The sequence below is a fragment of the Cervus elaphus genome, chromosome 14 (assembly GCF_910594005.1).
Source record: "Cervus elaphus chromosome 14, mCerEla1.1, whole genome shotgun sequence".
NCBI classification, from domain to species: domain Eukaryota; kingdom Metazoa; phylum Chordata; class Mammalia; order Artiodactyla; family Cervidae; genus Cervus; species Cervus elaphus.
The window spans coordinates 70,812,750-70,839,498 of NC_057828.1; the positions used below are offsets into that span (position 1 = coordinate 70,812,750).

Below are 26,749 nucleotides of genomic sequence, written 5' to 3' on the forward strand. Positions count from 1 at the left end.
CCATTTCCTACTGCAGGCACAGCTCCTGAGGTTGGTCTATATCTGTGTGGACATGTGGTTGAATTAGAAGCCTTAAGTTGTTTTTGTGGTTACAGCTCATTATGGCTTGCATCTATGTAGCACCTACTATATACTAGGTCCTTGACCTGCCGTGTTTCCTAAAGTGGCCTGTTGGCTCCCCAAGGGACAGGTGTTTTAGCTCCTCTTTCCTCTGCCTTCCTCTACAATATGGCTTATTTTTCCCTTGATTGTTCACATGATGATGCCAGTACAGAGTGGGTGCTGAGTAAATATTTGGGGAATGAATGGATGAAGAAATGAGTTCTTGAATATCAGGTGTGTGAAAATCTAAAAGAATATAAGAACTCAGTGTCTCATTTCTGTTTAAAAAATAAATTTTATCATATACCTGACTTTTAAAAACAAAACAAAACAAAAACTCTAACTTCACTCTCTATAAATTGAAGTGAACAAGAGAAGAAGATATAGGAAAAAATGGTCTCACTTTCTGTCCCTTTTACTTCTGATATCAAAGGCCAAACTGATGACAACTGGTCTGGTGGTTGGACTTTGGATTATTAAAAAATATTTTGCAAGAAATAAGCTTGGCTTATAGAACCAACAATGAGATAACCAACTTCAGTAAGAATGACAGCAACAGTTGATATTTCTGGGAGAAAACACTGACCAAAACAAGAACCCAAAAAGTCCCTTCCAATCTCAAGAGGCAATGGGATATAAAAGAGATTAAGTTTAGCTGCAGATGCCAACAGAGAAAGTCTTTGGAAAATGTGTTTAGTGAGAATCTTTTGTCAAAGTTTACTAACAGCCAATATTTTTTCTATGGCATATAAAGTGGCAACATAAATATTTAATGATTTTAATCTAGGATATACTAGTAAAAATAAAACAGAATTAACGGTCAAATACTTCATCCTTTGAATACTTCTCTTAATACTGTGAATTAGCCAAGTGATAAAAGAAAATAAGTTTAAATAAGTCACTGTGTTGAAAAATAGAATATAATTGACAATTGATGAGTCAGCAACCAAATATTATAAAAAGAAATCCTATTTTGATTGTGTAAATTTGATGAACAATATAAAAACCCATTAAATTCTTGGAAATTCACATGAAACTAAATTTTTTGTTCTGATTATAAAATTTAAAAGTCTAGGTAATTTATATCCATTGGCTATTTTAATAAAAATTTAAAATTAATTTATTGCAAATTAATGAAGAAAATTAAGGATACATTTTATCCATTTCTGTCATTCCATGGAATTTATGATTTCCTCCAAGAATACCTAGTCCACTGTAAAATAGAAAACAAACAGTGTTGTCTTGAGACTATAAATAGGACAGGGGGAAGGGGGTGGTGAGAAGGAGAGTTTCCAGAGAGGGAGAAGTTGCAGATACACAGGCTTCTGCCTCCTACATTGTTCAACTGGCACAGAACCACAGATTTGGTTTTGAGCTACTTGATGACCAAATCAAAGAGAGAAAATAATTTATTGACATGATTTAAACAAAATTTACATTAATTATAGTGACCTTAAGAAAAGAGTATCCTAACTAGGAAAAACAACAACAATAACAACACAACTCTTAGTCCTAAAAGAGGTGTTTGTGTGTGTGTGTTGATTTCAGAAGACTGAGAAACAAAATGGGCAATGTTTTCAACAACTCCCTTTAGTTAATAAAATAGAGAATTTTGTTCTATAATTTCTTCTTAATGTCAAGCTGGAGGAGACAGTGCTGTTTATGAAGAGTCCAAGACAAAGAAGGATGGATTGGGCTGTAAATGACCTGCCCAGTCCTCCAGACCATGCTTCTCATGTAAATCGAGTTGTAAGGAATTTGGGGTTATCGTCTCTGACATAGGTCTTCTGCGAGGGTATTGGGTGGTGATTGCAGAGCTCTAAGTATCAACTGAGAGAAGGAGAGTGTTGGCACTTGGATGAAAACTGAGAAGCCAAACCAGTCAAGGATGTGGCACATGGGGAAGGGTCGGAAATGGCCAGTGGCTGCACGAGGATGATGTCCTCCTGTGGTCAAGAGTCAGTTGACGTGGATAACAGGGTACCCTTGGATTTGGCAGTCCAAAGACTTGACAGCATCTTTTAATTGGGTGTCATAAGCAAGATCTCCTAAGTTCTCTCTGGGTCTGTTCCCTCACCCTGCAATGGTGCTGGGAGGGGTAGCTTGTTCCCCACTCCTGGCATATTTTTCCAAGTAGGAGGTGTGGCATTCAGGACCATCTCCGTCTCCTTACTCACTTGCTCCAGGGGAGTGATTTTTTTTTTTTTTAATATTTTTACTTATTTATTTGGGGCTTCCCTGGTAGCTGAGACAGTAAAGAATCCACATGCAATGCAGAAGACCTAAATTCGATCCCTGGGTTGGGAAGATCCTCTGGAGAAGGGATTGGCAACCCACTCCAGTATTCTTGCTTGGAGAATCCCATGGACAGAGGAGCCAGGCAGGCTACAGTCCTTGGTCACAAAGAATCGGACACAACTTAGCACATTTATTTATCTTCTTTTTTAAAATTTATTTCTTTTTAGTTAGAGGATAATTGCTTTACAATATTGCGTTGGTTTCTGCCATACACCAACATGAATCAGCCATAAGTATACACATGTCCCCTCCCTCTTGAACCTCTCTCCCACCTCTCACCCCAACATGTACACTACCATATGTAAAGTAGATATTGTTGGTATTCAGCTGCTAAGTCGTGTCTGACTCTTTGCGACCCTATGAACTGCAGCATGCCAGGATTCCTTGTCCTTCACTGTCTCCCAGAGTTTGCTCAAACTCAGGTCCATTGAGTCAGTGCTGCCATCCAACCACCTCATCCTCTGTTTCCCCCTTCTCCTTCTGCCCTCAATTTTCCCCAGCATCGGAGCCCTTTGCAATGAGAAGGCTCTTTGCATCAGGTGGCCAAAGTATTGGAGCTTCAGTTTCAGCATCAGTCCTTCCAATGAATATTCAGGGTTGATTTCCTTTAGGACTGACTGGTTTGATCTCCCTGCAGTCCAAGGGACTCTCCAGAATCTTCTCCAACACCACAGTTCAAAAGCATCATTTTGGTGTACGACTCAGGGAGCTCAAACCGGTGCTCTGTGACCAGGGGAGTGATTTATCACATTGTATATTCAGGAAAAACAAACTAGAAATGTGTGTGACCCACCCACCTCTCCCCTTTTTCTTCTGCAGAGCCATCTGCCTGCCTGCAGGAAATGGTTCTCTGCCCCCTCTACACTGAATGCAGGAAGTGGTTCTCTGCCTGAATGCAGGAAGTGGTTCTCTGCCCCCTCTACACTGAACGCAGGAAGTGGTTCTCTGCCTGAATGCAGGAAGTGGTTCTCTGCCCCCTCTACACTGAACGCAGGAAGTGGTTCTCTGCCCCCTCTACACTGAATGCAGGAAGTGGTTCTCTGCCCCCTCTACACTGAATGCAGGAAGTGGTTCTCTGCCCCCTCTACACTGAATGCAGGAAGTGGTTCTCTGCCCCCTCTACACTGAACGCAGGAAGTGGTTCTCTGCCCCCTCTACACTGAACGGGCCGTCTTCCTGCGTCCAGTGTACCTGTGCTGGGGAGAGCAATTCTGCCTAAATCTGGGGCTCTTACACTTAGCAGTGTCCTGCCAGTTGGCCTTTATTGGTGATAAAGGTTTTATTTCAGCTCCGCTCTGCCAGTCCTTTGTCTCAGGTGAAGCAGGACGCTATCTATTGACCCCTTTCAGAGACCCCAACAGGACTGACTATGTTTTAATCATAGCCATCTGGCCCTGGGTGTGAGGTCTAGCTAAGGTAATGAAATAGCACAGCAATGCTATGGGGGGGGGGGGGCAGTGGCTGGTTTGAAGAGTTATGCTCTTGGTTATTTTCCCCAGATCCTTTTAGTCCAGAGGTATCATTGAGTAATACCGATCACAACATCCATAAGAAGACAATGATCTTTGACACTGAAAGTGAAACAGTGAAGTCTTAGGCATTTTCCCACCAATTCCTTCCCTCCTGGCTTAAGGGGCCTGCAGACACCTGACGGGAACAGCTGTCTTCCCGGGGCACCTCTAGTGTTCTGCTCCGCGGTACGACTGCGTTTATCCTGGCTGTACATGCATCTCTTTATCGCAAGATCCTTTCCAACAGCACTATCGGGCCAAAGCCTGGTGAAAAATATAGGGTCTCTAGAAGCAGATGCCAAATTAATAAGCATTATGAATAGCCGAGTGTGAGAGGTCCTGTTGGACCCGTGTGCAGGTACAGAGGATGGCGGGGCAGGCCCCCCCCAGGAGGTTGTTTCTGCTGAAGAACAGGATTGACACAAACACCGCGTCTGGAAACGTGGTTTCCCAGCACGGCTTCGTCTGCCTTCCCCATCTGCTCCAGAAGCATTATTCTGGGCACCTTGACAGGAGGACTCCAAGTGAAAAGGAAAAAACAAACAAGTGCGTGTGTTTTTTATCATCTCCAAATACCTTGGGCTCAGGGATACAAATGAAAAACCTTATCTGTGACCTTTCAGGTTTACTCCAGGAGGAGGACAGAAGGAAGGGGAAAAAAAAATTATGAAAACAAGCACAAAAGGTGCCATCTTGTTTCTTTTCTGTCCTTGTTTGCTCTTTATTTAAAATGAGAAGCAAAAGAGGATTCTGGTCTTTAAGCCAACCTGTTGACAGACAGTTTGCTTTGATTTGATGTGTACTTCATTTGCATGAATAAAAAGTAGCAGGAGAGTGTTGTGACTTAACAGTAATATAAAAGCTATTAGAGGAGCCTTGATCATTAGCTTCTTTGTCACAGGGCAATTGTATCTTGCTTTCAATCACCAAATGCCATTTAAAACATTCTCCAAAGCTGTGGAGATTGACAGACTATACACATTCCTTCACTTCAGGGCAGGCTGAGTCAACTGCAGACGGTAGCATTTACCAGATCCCAAAATGAAAAGAAAAGTGACTTCTAGATAAATTAGAGTGTCTACTCAGTCAAGGACAAGTGGGGAAGGGCAATGTCATCTGCTAGAGCCAGAGAGCCGAGAAAGCCAGGAGGAAGAGCGTGACTTTCCTTCTCCCCTTCCCAGGGACAGGACAGGAACTTTGTACAACTTACCTGACTGGCAACGCAGGTGATTCCTCCCCAGAGGGTGCGGGCTCTACCAGGGAGGCCCCACTCTCCTCCGTATGATCAGTGCTACTGAGGCCAGCGTCAGTGGTTAAAGAGGGTCATAAGACTTAGGAGTTATTCGTAATAGAGCGGGGTCACTGTGGCAGTGTTTGGTTTGACTCTACCCTCACACCAATCTTAGGCAAATTTGTGAGGTTTATGGGTTTTCAGTGGTGCCACATTTTTATTTTAAAGCCTTTTTTCCCTCCTTAGCAGAACATTCTCAGTTCTGCCTTTCACAGGTACAAAAACTGATTAATAGTATAATGTGTTATTCCTCCTAGGGGTTATAATTTACCAGAGATGGAAGCCTTGGCTTTTTCTGAGAGAGAGCCTGCAGGAATCTTTGGGACAGTAGGTGGAGTAGGGTTTGAGGTAAGGGAGATAGATCTATGTAGAAACTGTTGGAGTCCCACCACACAGAGAGAATATTCTAGCTTTCCAGGGGCCAGGAATGTATGTTTTTTTTTTTTAATGGAGAAAAATATACCTACATATTGGTCTGTCACTGAAATGCAAAATAACTTAATAGCTTCTGTATCTGTGCCTCAGCTGCTATAAATTTATCACATCTTCATCAGAATTGATCTTATTCATATTTTCATGCTTAATGGAAAACATAACTAGATTGATAAATCTGTCCTTTTAGTTGTTCTAAGAATATTTTTTATTAATTTTAATTTAGAAAAGGAATGTATGTTGATGGTGAGAAAATTAGCTGGATTTCAAGTTTGATTAGGAATATTTGCTAGCATATGAGGTCAGCTGCTTGTAGTAGAAACTCAAAATAAAGAGTGGCTTTGTTGTTGTTCAGTCGCTCAGTTGTATCCGATTCCGCAATCGCATGAACTGCAGTACACCAGGCTTCCCTGTCCTTTATCATCTCCCAAAGTTTGCTCCATTGAGTCAGTGATGCTATCCTACCATCTCATCCTCTGTCGCCCCCTCCTCCTTTTGTCCTCAATCTTTCTCAGCATCAAGGTCTTTTCCAATGAGGCGACTCTTCGCGTTAGGTGACCAAAGTATTTGGGCTTCAGCATCAGCCCTTCCAATGACTATTCAGGGTTGATTTCCTTTAGGATTGACTGATTTGATTGCCCTGCTGTCCAAAGGACTCTCAAGAGTAGCTTATACAAAATGCAAATATCTTTCCCATGGAACAGTCTGGAAGAAGGTGAAGTGCTTGTATGGTAGCTTTGCTCTTTGAGATTGTCTAGGGGCCCAGGATCATGCCGACATTTTGCTCTGCCTTTGCAGAGTATGGCCTATACCAGCTTGATCCAAGGTGCCTCTTCCCCACATTCACACTGAAAACAGCAGAAGGGAGGAAGGGGGACACATACCTCCGATTAAGGATGTGACTCAAAGTCACACATATGGCTTCTGCTCACGTTGCTTTGGCTGGGTCTTTCCACACCAGCTGGAGGGAAGGTTGGAAAGTGTCATCTTTATTTGTGTGACCATGTGTCCTGTGAAAGAGAAGAGGAGATGGTCATTGAAGACTCACTAACAGGCCTGATGAGCAGGTTTGAGGAGAAAATGTTGGAAGGCTGCAGTCACTTGCGTGGGTATGCAGAGAGGGGTGTTTGTGTGGGGCTGGGGGTGGACCAGGCAATAAGAAGTCTGGATGCTCCTTCTCCTGTGATTTCACTTCTAGCAATTTGGTTTTATGCGTTTTATGTCTGCTTCCTATTTAATGTCTTCAGTTCCAGGCTCTCTTGTACTTCTTAGATTTCAATTTTGGGGTTGAGAAGATACATTCATGGTCTTTAGTCAAGTGATTCCAATTAATAAACATAGTGTGAACAAATACTACAGACTACACGACACGTTAGATGTGGGAATATGATGCTGAATAAGTGTCTGCCCTCAGGAATTTTATGGTCCATATCATGGTTTCTCAACCACAAAACTTCTCATATTTGGGCCTGAGTAATTTTTTGTTCAGAGAAGGCAATGGCAACTCACTCCAGTCCTTGGGGTAGGGAGTGGGCTCTACCTACTAGATGTCAGTAGCCACTCCCCTCCTAGTTGGGACAAGCAAAAACATCTCAAAATATTGCCAAATGTACCCAGGGGTGGAAGTATGAGGTGGGGTATAGCAGCCCCTACGTGAGAACCATTGGTTCAAAGTTATAAGTTAGGTCCCTGGATCTTAGGGTGTGGTTCCTAGGCTAATAGCCTCAGTAAAATGTTATCAGAATCACCTGAAACTTATTAGAAAAGCAAATAATCAGACCTTACCTCAGAAAAACTGAGAAACTCTTGAAATGGGGCTTAGGGGTCTGTGCTTTAACAAGCTCTCCAGGTGATTCTGAGATTTCTAACGCTTGAGAACTGCTAAGCCAGATCTTTCATTCAATGCTTTCAATTCAGTGTATTAAGTCGTAGAGGAAGGCATACCCTGAATGCCGTGAGAACGCCGAGAAAGGCAGCTAATCCGACCGGTAGAAGTCACAGGCAGCTTATCAAGTAGACAGAAGTGACACCTGCATCTGGAAGTTTATGTAGATAATAAGCAGATATAAAAGCAGAGGAGGAATGAATAAACCTACCCAGAGGACTGAAGGAGCACACTGCGTTTAGTGTCACTAGATGGTAAAGTCTGAAGTCAGGTGGCCCTAGGCTTTGGGATTGGAGGTGCAGGCAGGAATTTGGTTGCGGGTGCACCTGGCATGGTATGCTGGACAGTTGTTTTTAAGCTGCTCAGCCTCTGAATCCTTTTTCAATGTGTGGACACTTTACCTATGCATGAATCTTGGTGGGAGGCCAGGTTATTTCTGCATTGGGGAAATGGGATTTTCAGAGGCTAGCTCTCCCCTGCCCGGTGGCAGCTAGGGCAAAGGCATGTGCCTGGGGCCTGCTAGTCAGATGCCCACTCCCAGGCCTTGATTCTGGAGCTAACAGGAAGAGGGAGCAGGGTACTCAAGCCAGTGGCCATGGCAGTGCTGAGGCAGCGTCCTCTGTCGTGTGTGGCCGTGGAGTTCTATCCAGCACGCATCCTGACATTCTCTCCAGGTGGCTCTCCAGGCCTGGCTTTGACCACCGCTGGTCTTGTTTGTTCAGGCTCCCTTGACTCTTGCCCATTTTCTTACCTGATTCTTCAGCCTTTCTAGTGATTCTGTCAATTCCCTTCAGTTCAGTTGCTCAGTCCTGTCCAACTCTTTGCGACCCCATGGACAGCAGCACACCAGGCTTCCCTGTCCATCACCAACTCCCAGAGCTTGCTCAAACTCATGTCCATCGAGTGGCTGATGCCATCCAACCATCTCATCCTCTGTCGTCCCCTTCTCCTCCCGCCTTCAATCTTTCCCAGCATCAGGGTCTTTTCCAATGAGTCAGTTCTTCGCATCAGGTGGCCAAAGTATCGGAGTTTCAGCTTCAGCATCAGTCCTTCCACTGAATATTCAGGACTGATTTCCTTTAAGATTGACTGGTTGTATCTCCTTGCTGTCCAAGGGACTCTCAGGAGTCTTCTCCAATACCACAGTTCAAAAGCATCAATTCTTTGGCGCTCAGCTTTCTTTGAATTACCTTTCAGTAAATTCTTTCTCCGTTTAATTATTCATAGATCATCATCAGCCAGAGGTGGTTTCTGTGGCTCACAACTAAGCATCCTGGATGTTATATATGGGAAATGAAGAGCCTCTGCAGAAGGGACGGCTACCACTTACCATCTATACTACGGGAAATGAAAGGATGACCCCTCTCCCTTACTGAGCACATGCTGCATCAGGCGCTTTATCTAAATCATCTCCTGATCCTTAGAACAATCCTTTAGTAGATACCCTTATTATTATCCTCATTTTATACATGGAAAGCTGAGTTTTGAACCCGGGCATTCTGTCCAGAGCCTGTTTCCCTGACAACCAGGACCAAAACCCTATCCAAATCCCCAATTTTTTTTTCAAGGTCTCTATCACCTGTTAAGCCCCACCACAAAATGGCATCCCCCCTAAGTTTGCCTGTGTATGCGGTGATCTTCCCCTTATGTTTTATTTCACCCACATATTGTGTCTAATCTGTGGCTCACAAGATCAGATACTTGTTTTCATGTCACCCTAGAATTGTTTCATATCTCTCTGATATCTTTGTCTTCCAAATTTATCATAAGCAACTTGTGGGTTCTAATCCTAACTGTGTCACTTACTGGGAGGTGGTCACAGGCCAGTTGTGTCTGACTCTTTGTGACCCCAGGGACTGTAGCCCACTGGGCTCCTCTATTCATGGAATTTCCCAGGCAAGAATACCGGGTTACCATTTCCTTCTCCAGAGGATCTTCCTGACCCAGGGATCAAACCTGCTTCTCCTGAATCATCAGGCGAACTTTCTACCACTGAGCCACCAGGGAAGCCTGGCCAGGCAGGGTAGTAAATGGCTGTAAATATCTGTAACGCCTGGACTATGCAAATGACTGAATATTAGCTCTAGTTGTAAAAAGAAAAATAATGAATAGAGTTCTTTGTAAGCTGTACAGCTTGACAAACTCTGCATTATCAGTTCACCTTCCATGTCTCTTTTAGCTGCTACAAAGCCTAGCATATTCTTATATACTTGGTACTTGGTAAATCTCTGAATTAATGGATGAATGAGTGAATAATCAACATGATGCATGCCTTCAACCTGCTGTTAAAATCAGTAATTCCCTGTTTTAGTTGCGTGAAATACCCTGGGCCATCTCCTTGATTGTTTGGTGGTGAGGGGGCTCATGAATCTCTCAAACAGGTCTCCCACCACACTGAGCTTTGAGTCACAGATTTGAACACCAAGTGATATAAGTCATATTGCACCTTCAGAGAGATGGAGACAGGAACCTTGAAATCAAACTAAGGAAGCTGGCTCGGCAAGTCCAGTCTCCACTCCGCTGGGTCCCTGGTTCAGGTGAGGGGATTGGTGTCCTGCAAAGCCCAGCCCGGGAAGCTGTGGCCGTTCTCCAAGGCAAGCAGCAGCTCCCAGGAGCCCCAGTGGATCGGCCCGTGTTGCCCCAGGGCCCGCCTACCTGCCTGGCGCTCGGAGCCTGTTGCTGAAATTTCTTTTCGTCCTTCTGTTCCTTCTTCCGTTGCCATCACGCCGACAGCTGCGGGAGCACATGGAGGTTGCTTGGCAGCTGCTTGCCACAGATGCTGGGCTCTGTAATGTACTTCTCCCCCCTCTGCTGCTGCTTCGGAGTGTTTCTCTGGCTGCCGGGATGTCTTCGTCCCCGCCTGTGGGAGGGGTGGGCGCTGAGGTGCTAGTGGGGTGTGAAGCCTTGGGGGATTGGTGCTGCTGAGTTGGCAATATGGCTAAGTCCTCAAGATCAGCTTTGCCTTTTTCACACACAAGTGTCATTTTTAACTGTTCTGCATGCCTGAGAATGATTTCAGGCTGGCCTGGAGGGAAATAATGTTGGGATGTCTTTTTCTCTGCATTCTTGGAAGCCTTGCCTTCATCCAGGTCATCATTTTCTGGGCTGCTTCCTTGCAGGGACCTCCCAACTGAACTGGCCTCTTTCCCTCTAACTTGCCCACTTTCTTCCACCTTCCATGGTGCTACCATACTGACTTTCCTGTAGCCAAATCTGGCCATCTCTCTTCTTCCATTTTTTTGAATCCTCATAGCTTGGAAGATTAAATCTGAACTTAGTGTGACTAAAAGGCCCTCCGTGACTCATCTCTGTTGCAGCCACATTTATTTTGACCGAAACAAATCAGCTGCTTCTTAACTCGATCTTGGACTTGCATTCACACAGCCTAGGAGTTTTTTCCTTCCTCTTTCTTTCTGTCTGTCCACTTGGTTCACTCCATCGGAGCCAGAGAGATCTCCAGGCATGTTTTTTTTTTTTTTTTTCAGTGTAGCCTCTCTCCTTTAACCTGATCCTTGATGGATCAAACTGGAAAAGTTATCGACAGAACCATTTCTGTATAACCATTCAGGCAAAGCTGCTGTTGATTAAACGGCCTACTCTGTGCCAAGCGCTGGGGCACAAACATGGGTGAGGTTCAGTGCCAATTCTTAAGGAGTGTGTGCACAGTTGGAGAGATGGAGGAGGAAGCACACAATTAAAAGAGAAAAAACAACAAACTCTATGACACAGGCAAGTACAGGATGTTACAGGAATCAGATGCTCTTATAACATCCTGAATTTCCTTCTGTTTTATTAGTTCTGTAATGAGTTTATGTGTTTTCAGTTTGTCTGTCTCCCCAACAATTTCTGAGTTTCTTGAAGGCAGGGTCTATATCTTTCTCAAGTCGTACCCTTCATGCCCACCTGACGTCCGGTACAGAACTTCAAGAAATGTCTTTGGGCAAATGCAGCTCCACCCATAAATGGTGTGTCCACATGAGGATGGCCTTGCAAGAGGCCCTGAACGTAGGGTCACCATGTGTCTCTCCAGAAGCGTGGCAACCCCAAGGAGTGTCCTGGAATCCTCTCGGGTTGAGGGACACAGCAAAGAACACATGGGAAGTTAGGGGGCCTGTAGTTTCTGAAATTTTCTACCTTGCTTGCAGAAACTTGGTCCCTCTGCTTCAGCAATCCCCAACCTTTTTGGCACCAAGGACCATTTTGGTGGGAGACAATTTTTCCATGGACTAGGGTGGTGGTGGTAGGCAATGATTTTTGGATAATTCAAGCACATTACATTTATTCTACACTTTATTTCTTTTTTTTTTTGTAATATACATTTTTATTCTTTAATAATACCCTTATAGATAATTTTTATTCATTGTTTACTCTCAAATTTCAGTCTTCATTTGTTTTTTTTTGGTCTTCGTTTTAAATGGATATATTTTCCTTGGTCATCTAGTAATATAAGTGTTAGATAAAAAGACTTCCTATACAATGGCTTTTTTTCTTTTTTAAAAAATTTTATCATTATTTTTTAACACCAAGAACATTTTGTATTGGGGAATAGCCGATGAACAATGCTGTGATAGTTTCAGGGGAACAGTGAAGGAACTCAGCCATACATACGCATGCATCCATTCTCCAAACCCTACTCCCATGAAGGCTGGCACATAGCATTGAGCAGAATTCAGTGTGCTATACAACAGGTTTCTGTTGGCGGTCCACTTTAAATAGAGTAGTGTTGTGCAGTTTATTTCTAATCTAATGCCACTCTGATCTAACAGGAGGCCCAGAGGTTAGAGACCCCTATTCTACTTGTTCCTCATCTTTTCCCTCTCTCTTAAGAACCCATTTCCTTTGCTCTACTTTTCCCCTGTTTTGGTCAGAGAAAGCATCCATTAAAGGACATCGCATGCTATTTCAAATAAAATTAAAGGGCTTTGGAGATGGCACAGTTGTAGAGAGTCCACCTGCCAATGCAGGAGATGCAAGAGACGCAGGTTCAATCCCTGGGTTGGGAAGATCCCCTGGAGGAGGAAACAGAAGCCCATTCCAGTATTCTTGCCTAGAGAATTCCGTGGACAGAGGAGCCTGGAGAGCTACAGTTCATGGGGGTCCCAGAGGGTCGGACCCAACTGAGCACACACACACACACACACACACAGAAATTAAATTTTACATCACTGTAGAGAAATTAGAAAACTCTGATAAGTACAAAGGAAAACAAAAGCTTAAGTAATCCCACCACCCAGCATTGCCTGAATCACTGCTACTGATGTGTTGGTGTACAACCTTTCAGATTTTTCTCTGCACACATGTCCAGAGAGTGTTTGAGTTAAGACTTTGGACTGAGGCTGCCTGAGTCTGAATCTTGGCTTCACCATTTACCGACTGGGTGACGGAGGCAATTTGGCTGACTCAACCTCTCCGTACACCCTCACGGCTCAGTGGAGTTCATTGTAAGACTTAGAGCACAGTGCTGTTGAGAGACTGAAATATTCTATTGGTGCTTACAACACTACCTGGTGCATAGTAAGTATAAACATATTTAATTAACAAATATTTACTGTGGGCCTATTTTATGCCAGGCACATTTCTAGACAACATTTAACATTTAGCCAAAAGGGCCACTGCTAGAATGCAGTTTATATCCTGGTTTAACCACCGAATACATTAACTAGCTTTGGTATTACAAAGAGTATCAGATTATGTACTGCATCGATTCTGCTTTTCTCATTTACAGCATCTTGCTATGTATTGCAACATTTTTCAGCATCATGAAATCTTGTATTATTCCTATAATAGTGATATAGTATTTCATTGAATGGATACCATATTTTATTTAACAGTCTCCTTTTACTCGGTATTTAAATAGCTTCCAATTTTTCATATTTTCAAAACCCAGTACAATGAAAGCCTGATACACACAACTTTCTGCGCTAACCTGGGTATTCCATCAAGAGATAGAAGTGAAGTTACAGATCAGGGAGCACGCACGTGTGTAGTGTTTCTGGTAGACGTGGCCTCCTGAGATGATTATGGACCAAACTGCCAGCCCCAGTGCTGTGGTTGAGAGAACGGTTCTCCACACTCTCATCTGAACCAGTGCTGAACTTTTTTATTCTTTCAAATTAGGGCAAACATGGTATTATGTCATTTTTATTTGCATTTCTTTAGCTTCAGGTGAGGCTGATTTCATATATTTATATATAACAGTATTTGTATTTTTAGATATTTTTACATCTTATAACATTAGAGAATTATATATGTGCTTGTGCTAAGTCACTTCAGTCGTGTCTGACTCTTTGTGACCCCACGGACTGTAGCCCACCGGGCTCCTCTGTCCATGGGCTCCTCCAGGCAAGAATACTGGAGTGGGTTGCCATGCCTTTCTCCAGCAGATCCTTCCCATTCAGGGATCAAACCTGGCTCTCCTGCACTGCAGGCAGATTCTTTGCCATCTGAGCCACTATAGTGTTTATATTTTTTATTGGCTATTTGTATTTCTTATTTTCTTTTTTTAAATATTTTTTTGATGTGGACCATTTTTAAAGTCTTTATTGAATGTGATACAACATTGTTTCTGTTTTATGTTTTGGTTTTTTGGCCACAAGGCATGTGGGATCTTTGCTCACCAACCAGGAATCAAATCCTCACCCTCGACATTGGAAGGTGAAGTCTTAACCACTGGACAGCCAGGGAAGTCCCAGTATTTCTTATTTTCTTTGTTGATCACTTGTGTCCCTTAAAGCCTCTGATGAGGCTTTGATAAGATGATCTTGGATGTTGCTTAGACTGAATAGTCTTTCTCTGTGAAAGGCCTAGACCCTTGGTAAGCTTTGTGAGGTAATGGTTTCAAGGGACATGTGCCCAGCCTTCTCTGCCATGTATTTACATTTTCCACTAAAAATGTCTAATGTTATAAATCTGACTCTTCTGCACTTCGGCAGTGATGTGGTTTTAATACTAATGAACCACTTTTTGTGCATCTCAGTGAGAGCAGGGACCACTTTGGCAGAGACTGAAAGATGCTAGGTGTTGTCTGGTTGTGTGTGAGGGATGTATGATCCGGTGCACACCTATATCTCCCTCGACTGTAACTGTTGGCATAACTGAGTGTGCATGTGTGTCTGCCTATGTACATGTCTGTATCTTGAGCTGAGATCAGAAAACCATATGTGTATTTTGGGGTCTCTGTGAAGTTACATAAGTACCTTTGTATTTCCATGACCTGAATCTATCTCCCAAGGGACGTTTTGTTCAAAATTTGCTTCTTGTAGGAAGACTGCCCTGATTATCCACTCAGCCTCAGATTACTTCCCTCTGAACTTCCTGAGCACATGTGTTTCACATCTAAACTTGCAAATGCATTGCTAAAAGCATGTCCTCAATAACTCATACGAAGTTTTTCTCACATGAGAACCCTCTGCCTTTGCCTCTGACCACTTGGAAATGAGATTCTGGGCTTTATCACATCTCCTCAAAACAGATCCAACCCACGAAGCATTAGTGAGTAATGTAGAACTGACTACAATTTTATGGGGAGATGAAGGAGAAAGCTACATGATACAACACCCAGCAATAAATAAAGACAAAGATCTTCACTTTCTCTTGTCAGAGTTCCTCTTTAGTCATGGGGAGGGTGAGATGGCATGACCGACTCAATGGCATCACCAACTCAATGGGTGTGTGTTTGAGCAAACTCCGACTCAATGGACGTGAGTTTGGATGGCATCACCGACTCAGTGGATGTGAGTTTGAGCAAACTCCAGGAGATAGTGAAGGACAGGGAAGTCTGGTGTGCTGCAGTTCATGAGGTCGCAAAGAGTCGGTCACAGCTTAGTGACTAAACAAGAACATGGGCCTCTGGGTCTCCTTCTCCCTCCCTCTGAATCTTTCCCTAAAGTAGCCACTGAACATCTCCTCCTTTCCTTGTCAGAGAAATTCAGCTTGCTTCTGAATTTCTTCGTCAAAGCCCTCAGCTGATCGTAATGTCGAGGAAAGCCAGCATTTTTTTCCACAAAAATGAGCCTCTTTCTGTAGGAGAATGTACTGCTAAGTAAAATATGTTTTTTTCCCCAAGTTGTTCCAGCAAGCTACGTCACCAGGATTTACTTTGTCTCTTCATCCAGTTTCACGACAAGGACCATCTTCCATTGATTTTATGTGCTTCTCAGCCTCCTTTTCTTCCCATGATTTTCTCCAGGGCTTGGCACAAAGTAGGTCCTCAATAGATGCTTGCCAATCAGTAAGGAATCTCCTCTGTATTCCCATTACTTAGCTCAGCATTTGGAACTTAGAAGGCACATGGCTATTCAGACAGATAAATGATGAAACCTTGGTCTGTGTACCTTAGGAAGGCAGTGGGTAAGATGGGGTGGCCAGCTGGACCCTGAAATACTGGTGCGCTCACTGCCTTCCAGGGCATGGACAGCTCTGTAAGGCCCAGCCATTCGTGTCCTTCTACTTCTAGCCCATTTTCTTTTTACTCCAGTTGGCTTGTAGGGTTTTCTTCTCTAATTCTCTTTGTGTCTTCCTTCATAAAGAATCAGGCGAATCCAGGAGGGAATTTCCAAGATCTACTTTCTAGAATATGATGCCGTGGAACTCCACCCCTACCTTGTCCCTCCAGTAGTGTGGTTCCTCCCAGCCTCCCCTACGTGGGGCCTGAACTGCTTGCAGCCCTGTTCGTTCCCATTTCTCCCGAGGCCTCCTTTGACCACACAAGGGTCAGGAGAAGGAAGATTTCAGGAGACAAAGATAGGGATATATCGATTGTATTAAGGGCAGAAGGGGCAGGAGAGGGATGTGGGCAAGAAGAGAGGATTCCACAGAGAAGAAAGGTAGGCCTGTTCTACTTGGAAATAAAGATGGCTGGATGATTGGGTCAAATCCATCTCTTAGGAGTTTTCATATTGCTTCTTGCTCTGTGCCATGGCATTTCCTCTTGACTTCTTTGTTATTTATTTATTTATTTTTGAAACATACAAAATGGAAAAAAAATGCCAAAAAAAAAATATGAAATGGTGGGAGTCAGAAAGAAATGTCAGGGTATTTTTTTTTTCCTTTTTTCAGGGTATCTTTTGATTCAACACCTAAGGAAATCTGCAGGTCAGCCTACATTCTGGGGCTCATTACCCAGATAAACAGTCTAAAATCTGTAAGGATAAAGAACTCTGCATTTCTCCCCTTTCCCCCTGCTAATAATTCTCACTTCAAAGACCCCTTCTTTTTTCTGCCTTTTCACCAAGAGCTAGATTTCACAGGATTAGAGGGGACACAAAAGTGAAAGTGAAGTCGCTCAGTTGTGTCCGACTCTTTGCGACCCTATGGACAGTAGCCTGCACCAGGCTCTTCCATCCATGGGATTTTCTAGGCAAGAGTACTGGAGTGGGTTGCCATTTCCTTCTCTAGGGAATCTTCCCGACCCAGGTATCGAACCCAAGTCTCCGGCATTGTAGACAGACGCTTTACCGTCTGAGCCACCAGGGAAGTCCAAATGAATGCTAAGTGAAGATTACAGTTTTCTTATACGATAATTTCTAGTGACCATAGGTGTTTTCTTTCTTCTCTGATGGCCTGGTTGTAGGAATTTCCCAGCCAGCCTGCCATATCTGCCCTTGCCTGGATCAGACTCATCCTGCACCTCTGCTTCTGAAACTCATGCGTTTCTATTTATTCTTTAAAAATTGCATTTGATTTTGGTAAGAATACTTGATGTAAAATCTGTTCTCTTAACAAATCTTTAAGTTTATAGTACAGAATTGCTAACTGTGTTAAGTATAGGTACTTTGTTAAGAGGGACTTCCTAGGTGGTGCTAATGGTAAAGAGCCTGCCTGCCAGTGCAGGAGATGTAAGAGACACGGATTCCATCCCTGGGCTGGGAAGATCCCCTGGAGAAGGGCATGGCAACCCACTCCAGTATACTTGGCTGGAGAATCCCATGGACAGAGGAGCCAGGCAGGCTGCAGTCCATGGGGTCATAAAGAGTCAGACAGACTGAAGCAACTGAGCGTGCAGGCACTTTGTTAAGACATACATATATATACATGTATATGTATATATTTAAGTAGGTTACAATGCTGTCCAGCAGATCTCCAGAGCTTATGTATCATCTCAACCCAAACTTTATACCCACCATTTAGTAACTCTTCACTTCCTCCTCCCCCTAGCAGCTGCTATTCCACTCTCTGATTTTATGAATTTGACTATTTTAGAAACCTTTGATAAATTTCGTGGTATTTGTCCTCCTGTAACTGGTTGATTTCACTTAGCATAACGTCTTCAAGGTTCTTAAGCCCATGCATTTAAGCCCCTCCCATTTTTTTGTGATGGGGTATCTCAAAGGGTTCTTGCCCACCTCTGCTTTGTCAATATTCCAGCCTCTTCTTGATAATTCACTGGCCTCCTGAACCCTGGAGTCCAGCTCCCTAAACCCAGGGTGCACCCCCTAAATCTTTTCCCTGAGTGTCCCCAGACCCTTGTCTTGCCCTGTGGGCCACACATGCTCCTTGAAGCTCACCTGCCCCCTGTCTGCCCAGCTCTCTGAATCCCCAGGCATCCAACCCACACCATTCCTACCAGCCCTGCCCTGCTGAGGCCCCTGCCTGGCGGGACCCGGCGCCTCTGATGACTAAAAATAGGAGTTGTATAAAAGAACGGTGGGACCCAAATAAAGTCTGAAGCAGGAAATATAATGATCCTCCGAAAATATGATTCTGTTGCTTCCGCAGGAGCCCTGTATCTGCTTCAAAGCATGTGAACTATCTTTATTTTGCATTCAAACTATCTTTTGGGGCCAGGTTTCCTTCATAACATGGCTTATTGCAAAATGGATCTGAAACCCTAGGGAGTTTATCTGTAGTTAGGTTTTTTTTTTTTCCTTTCCAGTAACTGTGGGTCGGAGGTATTCCAGCCATTATTGACTAAAGGACTACTCTGTTTTATGACATCTAATCAGATGGATGTCCCACTGGTAGGACAGATTGTGTCCCTTTTTTTCCCTCTGGACTGAGGAGATAAAGAGATAAAATTCATAGGTTGTGTTATTTTTTAAAAAAATCAACAGCCTAGTTCCCCATGAGATCTTCACGTGAGCCTGTTATGCATGAGAGGCTAGCCTTAATGGGGAGACTGAAGGGCTTGCGAGCAGGATGTTTTGTCCTGTGAATGGCTAGGCTTGGTCCGGTCCAGAAAAATTTCTATTCAAGGTCCTCTTGGATCCTGATGGTTCGAAGAAAAATGGCAAAATCTGAATGTGCTATTCCCAGATGCCTTCACTTACCCAAGAAGCCAAGTTCAACTTCCGTTTGGAGTTAGACACGATCCCTATGCTAAAATATTAGTTTTCATTTCCTGTTACATAAAGTGGGCCTGATAATAGCAGCCATGACAATTTCCCAGGTCCCTGATGAGACCCCAGGCAGGCCTGGGTGTATATGAAACATCGAGTTCTATTCAAAAGCAAGGTATCATTGCAGCCTTTGTTACAGTGCAACTTAAGCACCCCAAACTTCCCTTTAGCATATGCTATCAACTCTAGCATCCCTACCATTATGAAACTATATATGGTTTCACCCCCATGTCATCTCTTGGGACTGCCTGTGTCTCGAAGTAGGATTACCTTTTATTTGTCCTGAAACTTCCTCCTTCAAACCAGAAGCTGTCCCCTGGGTTCAGGGTTTTGGGATTTGTGAACAAACCTGTTTTCACTCTGCCTGCCCTTTTCATGATTGTTTAAGTCTCCGCTTACATTCCCTCGAGGGAATGCTTTTGCAGCATGAGACCTAATTCCTTCCAGAACAAAGGTTCCTCCATAACTATGATCATCATAGGTTCTCTGAACCCCCCGTCCACTGGAAATCCATGTGTATCAGCAACTGTCTTGTCTTCCTTAACTGTAAGCCTAAACACCTTCTAAGTAATATCTCAGCCCAATGTGTGCCAGAAAGATCTGTCTTCACAAACGCTGAGAAAATTGATTTTGGTGAAGAATCTATGGCTGAGGACTCTAAGAAAAGTCAGTTTCTTTTAGTGTCTCTGGCTCTTCAAGACTTAAGGCTTAAGAAACCTCTAGGAAGACACCCCAGATTTGCTCAAGGTTTTGGTAGGAAAGCAGGGGAGAGATTTTTTTAAATCATAAGATTTAAAAGACTCAGGAAGGTAACTGCCTAGAAACTCTTTCAAACAAGTCCACACAGTTCTTTGAGACAGATCTTTTGTTAAAATTAGAGGGCTACCCTATCTAGTAGGTAACTTCCAAGTTCTGGGGTGGGCCATCTGGTTGAAATCTTGGCTCTGCCATTTCCTATATGTGTGACTTGACCTCTTTGTGCCTCAATTTTCCTGTCTGTAAAATGGGGACAATGATAGCAACCTACTTAACAGGTTTAAGTAGGAACTCTCAGAATGGAACTCACTCATGTGTAGAGTACTTCCTGTATTATATATGGGGCACTTACCCTAGGCTGAACCCTGTGATCAAGGTCTTATATTACCTAGTTTAGTCCTTACAGCAACTGTGTGAGAAAGGTGCTGTTTCTTTCCTAGGGATGAAAAAGCTGAGGCTTGCAGAGACTGGTCAACTTGCTCCACATCACGTGGTTGGCAAAGGCAGCACCAGAAGTCAAAGCCCATGCTCTTCACCACTTGATCTTCTGTGTTTTCATCTATGTTTCCATCAAGGGAATTTCTGATCTTAATTTCATTTCTCAGGTAGGTATCATCTAGAACACTAGAGTTTATATTATCAGCTAGTAATTTGACTTATGGAAAGGACACTGGATTAGAAGTCAGGAGATCTAAATTCTGATCTAACTCTGCCACTGACTACACCAGCTGAGACAACGTGTTTACCTCTGCTGGGCTACCAAGTGGGAACTGATAATGCCTGCCCTGCCTATGTCAGGGACTATGGTGAGGGTTACTTTCAAATTTATCCAATAATGAGTGCTCATGTGAGCTGCATTTGCGTGTATTTTTCATTATTGTTAAATACACTTGTGCTGTGCTTAGGAGACACTTGAAATGCAAGATACTGTTGTTCCTATGAGTTTGAACAACATGAACCAGTTTTTCTTGGGGTCTGATTGCCCTCAGGCTAACCATCAGCTGGGATGAACCCTATTATTTCAGAGAGTGAACCTCACTCTTAGGACCTTCCCTGAATTTCAACCTTCCTCTTTCAACTGTTTCATGAACAATAGGCATGTGAAGAGCTGCTTTGGAACCAGGATGTCCGCAAAGTCAAGAAGGTCAAACTGAAGCCTCTCCATGAAGATCTCCATGAACCTGAGGTCCTCATGAAGTGCTTCTATCCTTGCATCCATCCAGTTGCTATGGCGGGATGTTGGGTGGGTTCCATTCTTTGCTAAGAGATTGGGTATCAACATGTGGAAGAAGGATCTGACCGCTAAGGCAATAATAAAAAATGAAGCCAGGATTCATATTCAGCCGGTAGGTATGAAGGTGACAGATTTTTCCCAGTCAGAATCTGCTCCCATTGGTCAGTGGCCACAGTGGGCTGCTTATTATATGTACTGACTCTCACTCCTGGATAAAGCTTGTTTGCTGCTGGTTTTGCAGAGGCTCTTCTTGGTTCTGTGCTCTGCCTGGTGCCAACTCTTTTCCCATCTGCCTCCTGAGAACATAGAGGTATCACGGGAAATAAGCACAGGGGCTCCAGGTGGGGCCTCACGTGGTGCTGACACAATGTAGCAGGTCCCCATTGCCCTGGTGTCCCCCAGAGCCTGAGGGGGTGCGTCCATTCAACTGGCTCAGTGCTGAGAACAGGAGCCAGATCTTCTTCAATCCTTCATCATGACAATCCTGTGCTGATGTTTAAACAGTGCTCAAAATACATTCAATGAGTGAATAAACCCTCCAGAAAGTATCCAAGCATCAGATACAGTTTAGGGAGCTGTTGGCTTATTCGTGGTGGAGGGTGAATTAAAAAGACTAGATCACATCCCTCAGGGAATTCCAGTGTATGGTGGATGATTCCATCACTACGTGACAAAGATAAAGGACATGCAGATGGGCATTTTATGAGTGCAAACGGATTTAATTTTTAAAAGTCAAGGTCATCATTAAGGAAAACGAAAGAAGCAAGAGAAGGACAAGTAGAGGTTTTTTTTTTTGTTTTTTTTTAATTGGATGTAAAGGCCCCAGGAGAAGCAAATTCCTCTGGAAACAGCCCAGCCTGTGGCATTTCTTCTTTTTCCAAAGGCTGGTTTTGTTGGGTTTTTAACTGAGAGCCTCAGGATGGAAGGAGAAGCTATCTCCCCAGCACAGAGTTTTCCCCCTCTTTTCCAAAGGGAAGGCAGATTTGGGAAACTGGCACTGCCCCTACCCAGATGGCAGCCAGCAGCTGGCTCTGGCAAGGGCAAGTTCTCACTCCCGGCTGCGGGCTGCCCGGCCCCTCCCGTTCCCCCAGCAAGGCCGGGCCATTAGGAAGCGGAGAATGCGAGGGCCGGGCCGTGCCAGCGGCTCCTCACCACCCTGACCCGGCTTCCCTGGCTCCGGCACCCGGGCCCACAGCCGGGGAGCCGGGGAGCGGACCCAGAGGCCCCAGCCAGCAGCCTTAGCCTCCTGCTTCCCGCCTCAGCTGCTGACTTGGCCCTGTGCTGGACCGCACGATGGCCGCTGACATCCACGGGGCCGGCGAGCGAGGGACAAAGAGTGGCAGTGACTTCAGGGCGCCTGGCCTGGCTACAGCACCGCTGGCTGGCTGGGGTGCCAGGGCTCGGATGGTCAGCCTGGTGGCCCGTGGCTGCCCCTGTCCCGTACCAGACACGCCCCGTCGCTCCCCAGATCGCACCTATCCCCGTGGTCTTCACCCGAGGCACATTTTTCTTTCTCCCAGCTTTTCTTCCTTTTCCTTCTTCCTCCTCCCTCTTTCTTCCTTGTGTTCCCTTCTCCTCTCCTCTGTTCTCCTCTTTTCTCTTCCGTTCCTCCCTCTCCTCCACCCCCTTCTCACTTCACAGAGTGTCTTTCTCCTACTTCTTCACTTTCCTCCTCTTTACTTTTTTCTTCAAACGTGTATTAACTACACCTTCTCTATCAGTCCCTCTATGAGCCTCTGGCAGGACACAGATGCCATACACTTGGCCCTGCCCCTGACATTTGCACATGAGATGAGTCTATGACAGCTGATGAAGACCGAGTGTGTGAAGTACCACACATGCCCACAAATGACTGGGGAAACAGAGGCAAGGGTCACTGGTTTCTGCCTGACCCATTTTGGGGAAAAGTTTGCTGAGGAGCTGCCATTTTTCAGTTTGGTTGCTCACTCGGCTTTGTATGTTCCCAAGGAAAGATATAGATTTCCAGGTCTGGTTGGAAAAATGGAAGCTTTGATTTTTGTTTCAGTTTCTGTTTATGAATTCAGATTCTAAGGCTTTGAATTTCCATTAAATCCAGTTTATCTACTTTTTTTTCTTTTGTGGACAGTGCTTTTGCTATTGTATCAAAGAGCTTTTTGCAACTAGCCCAATGTTGTAAAGATTTTCTGCTGTATTTACTATTAGAAATTTCATAAATTTGCAATTACATTTACAGACTATGAACCATTTTGAGTGAATTTTTGTATATAGTATGTATAGAGGGTGTTTTTTGTTTTGTTTTGTTTTGTTTTGCATCGTTGTCGTTTAGTCGCTAAATTGTGCCTGACTCTTTGTGACTCCATGGACTGTAACTCACAGGCTCCTGCATCCATGAATTTTCCAGGCAAGAATACTGGAGTGGGTTGCCATTTCCTTCTCCATTGTTTTTTTTGCATATTGACATCCAATTGTTCTGGTATCATTTGCTGAAAAGACTATCCCTTCCTTATTGAATTGCCTTTGCATCTTTTCAAAGGTAAGTTGACTATATTCGTGTAGGTCCACTGGTGGACTCTTCGAGAGCATTTTAATGTCCAATGTATTATTGAACACATTCTGTCTCTGTGTCCTTGTCTCAAAATAAATGCATTCCTACTATGTAAATGGCACCCTATGCAGGAACTAGAGTTACTACTTCACTGGGCAAAAGGAAAGAAGTTTGGGCAAATACAGATTAGAATTCACTCTGCCCCTGATTGCAGCATGACTTTTGGGTTTTGGACTTTTTGATCTTAAAGAAACACAAGTGGGACGTGATAAGAAGTGTCATGAAGATTAATGAGGGACACGGCCAAGAGAGGACCTGGGATTTGCCTCATCTGCATACAGATATTTGTTTAATTCCGTTTCCTTTTGCAGTGAAAATATTTGGGGGGGGGGAGGCGACCATGATATGAGAATAATTATATTGTTAGACTATAAGCACTTTCAAGGAAGGTCTGTCTTCTTTTGTAAAAAGTGAAACACTTCTGTTGCCCCTTCAGTAAGCAGTAAACAGGTCCTCATTATCTCTTGTTTATCTTCTGCTGCATCAAGTCAAATACAAAGATTACTCAGAAGTGTTTAATATTTTAGTCTCCGTGACATTCCTTTGGCTTTCCTTTACCAATAGAATTAGTCTTTTACAATTTTGGAATGAAAAGTATGCAAAATGGTGTCTTCATATTGCTTAACTGCTTTCCACCCATGCCACTCATTTCTGATTTTTCATGGCTTTAAGCCACCATCTGCTGGAAGGGTGGGAAGGACACTTGTAAGGTCATTGTGTCCTGCCCTCCAGCCTCAGGCCTGGCTGCGCTTGGGCTACGAATGTTTCTATCTTTTTCTGAAAGGTTTTCAGAGCTTCATTCTCATCTTCAGAGGTCTCATCTTCAGGGTAGGCCTCCAGCTGTTACCTCCAAGGACCGTATTCCTCGTTGATGGGCAAGGAAGCTTCATTCCTACCAGACACCCTATACTTGATGTGTACTTGTACTATGATATTGTTTTGTGACTTTGACCAACTTTGCTTTCTTTTCTTTTATAAATCATTCAAACACTTCAAGTCCAAATACTAACACTGGGGACAGCTTGTGATTAACCTCTCTCTACTCCAAGAAGTAACCAGCATCAGTGATTCTTCCTTCTAAAATTGCTTAACCAGTTTTTAATACACCAAAAAGACTTTTGCCCAGAGCCCTCTGGCCATCTATTTTCCTTAATGGTCTTTTATGGGGGACCTTATCAAAAGCTTGCAAGGAAATCCAAGTAAATTATGTTCCTTGGTTCACCTTTACCTACTATTTCATTAACTTTTTCAAAAACAATATGACATAGTTTTCAACATAATTAAAGGGGTTGGGAAAAAGGGAACTTTAACTACCGCCTGACAGTTTCCGTAGTTGCCTACGAGAGCTGGGTCACTGCTCATATTCTGCCTCTGCTTAAGGACACTAATTCATTTCCCAGGCTGTCTGGCGAGGTCAGCCACTAGTTCAAGGTGGAAATGACAAGTTTTTAGGCTTTCAAGTGTGCAGCACTCAGCTCTCCAGAGAGCACGAAGGAAGGAAACCGCAAGTTTATCCAGGTCTGGCCCAGAGAAGGAGGAAATGATGGGACGAACCGAGACGAAGGCAGGGGCGGTGTCTCCGTGGAAGGGGGAGCCAGCCCCGGAGGGCTCAGACAGTCCCAAATCGCTCTTTACTCTCTGTATGGGAAAAAGGAAGGGCTGATCATAGCATTTGGGAGAACTTTCAGGGTTCCAGGGGAGGTGTGTAAGGCTAGAATGCAAGGGTGGGCAGAGGCTGGTCAAATGAGGAGGAAAGGGCTAGAAATAAGCTCACACAATGGGTGGTAGCAGCATTTAAAAGGATGCTAATCATCGTCATCGTAACTGCAGTGTATTTATTGAATGTCTTCTATGTGCAAGTATGTGCCAGGCATGCGCAAATGCCTCTTGCATTTATGCTTAATAACCTGGAAGGGTAGATATCATTATCCTCACTTATAAATGAGAAAAATAAAACACAGGGAGATGAAAGGATCTGAAGGTCACATAGTTAATAAATTATCAGATTTGAGAGGCTACCTTCTTGCCCTAATTCTCAAGTACATAGATTTTCATGATGCTAGCTACTCAATTTTTAGCCAATTTAGTACCAAATTCTCCCATAAGTCAAATATTCTGGTTAACAAAATGTTCTAGATATTCTAAGTATGAATTACTAGTTTTCATAAAATAGGGATCATTACTCAATGGTTAAAAAGCAGCCACTATTTAACTTGTATGAATGATTAGCAAAAGCATTTAAGGTTTATAGTCCTCAAAGCATCTTTATGAACCTCCACTTTTACTGGTCTGAGAATTTGGAAGTACTTGTGTACAGAGGGCTCCGGCTGACAAAATGCTAGTAAAATTGGCTTTTTCTGTAGAAAGGAACTAGCAAAGAAAAGCAGAGAAGCTTCTGTTTCTTTCTGGCTTACTTCTTGGTTTCCACTGGCTCAGGGCCTATTTTTCCTTATGTCCAAAGGCATGGGCCATTTTTAGTATTTTTCCCAACTTCAGAAAGCCCACCATAATTGTCCTACCACATGCTTCATCCATCCTCCCCAGGATGTGATGCCTTCATATGAGACAGCATTTTTAAAGTGTGTTTTGGAGACCTGCAACTTCTCCCTGGGTGGCCCTGCAGGCTGCTGTGTTCCAGGGATCAAGATGCCTTACCTTCTGGTCCTGCACGCTTCTTTCAGTGTCTAGGGAAGCACGTGGGTGTCTGAAGGCACCTGGGCCAGGCTGAGGGGCCCAGCCACTGGGTGCCACACTCCTGACTTCACAAGACAATGACCCTTCAGACCAGGAGCCTGAGAAGCTGAGAAATCAAAGAAACAACTTGGGTGTGTCTTTAAAGAGTGAATGTGCTAATTGGAGGGACTGCAAACATAGTGGTCATAGAGGAAAAAATACATCTTTCCATCTAGCACCAAAACTGGGAACTTGGGTGGGAAAAGCAAGTTCCCCTTCTTAGGAGGGAAGGTAGCCTGGGCTGCTGGTCTTCAGTAAGGTCCGATAAAGTCCAAGGTTGGTGGTTTGAAGTTCCAGAGTCCGTTTCCAGAGAACAGGAGGCATCAGCTCTGTCTACTGGGAGTGTAGCCCTTAGGCAGGTGTCTGTGTGACTTGCTTGGTAGAGGACCATGTGGGCAAGTAGCAAGTGTCCTGGCAGGCATATGTCCTCGCCATAGTCAGGCAACTGCGTGCCAGTTCTGGCTCTGCATCTTCTAGGCTCGATGACCTTGGACAAATAGATTTTGATTTATTCATCAGTTCCAGTTTCCTCATCAGTAACATGGTAACAATGATGGTTTGAGGAGTATGAAAATTAGTGAGTG

At 43.9% G+C, this 26,749-nt stretch overlaps 1 long non-coding RNA gene across 1 annotated transcript in view; it reads left to right on the plus strand.

The window, feature by feature from the left end:
- The window catches only part of LOC122707897, a 91,820-nt gene extending 68,650 nt beyond the window's left edge, over positions 1-23,170 (plus strand). Inside the window, exons 3-4 of the long non-coding RNA XR_006344954.1 lie at positions 20,052-20,216; positions 20,708-23,170. This is a non-coding gene — a long non-coding RNA (uncharacterized LOC122707897). The remainder of the gene's footprint in view (positions 1-20,051; positions 20,217-20,707) is intronic.
- Positions 23,171-26,749: the final 3,579 nt, after the last annotated feature.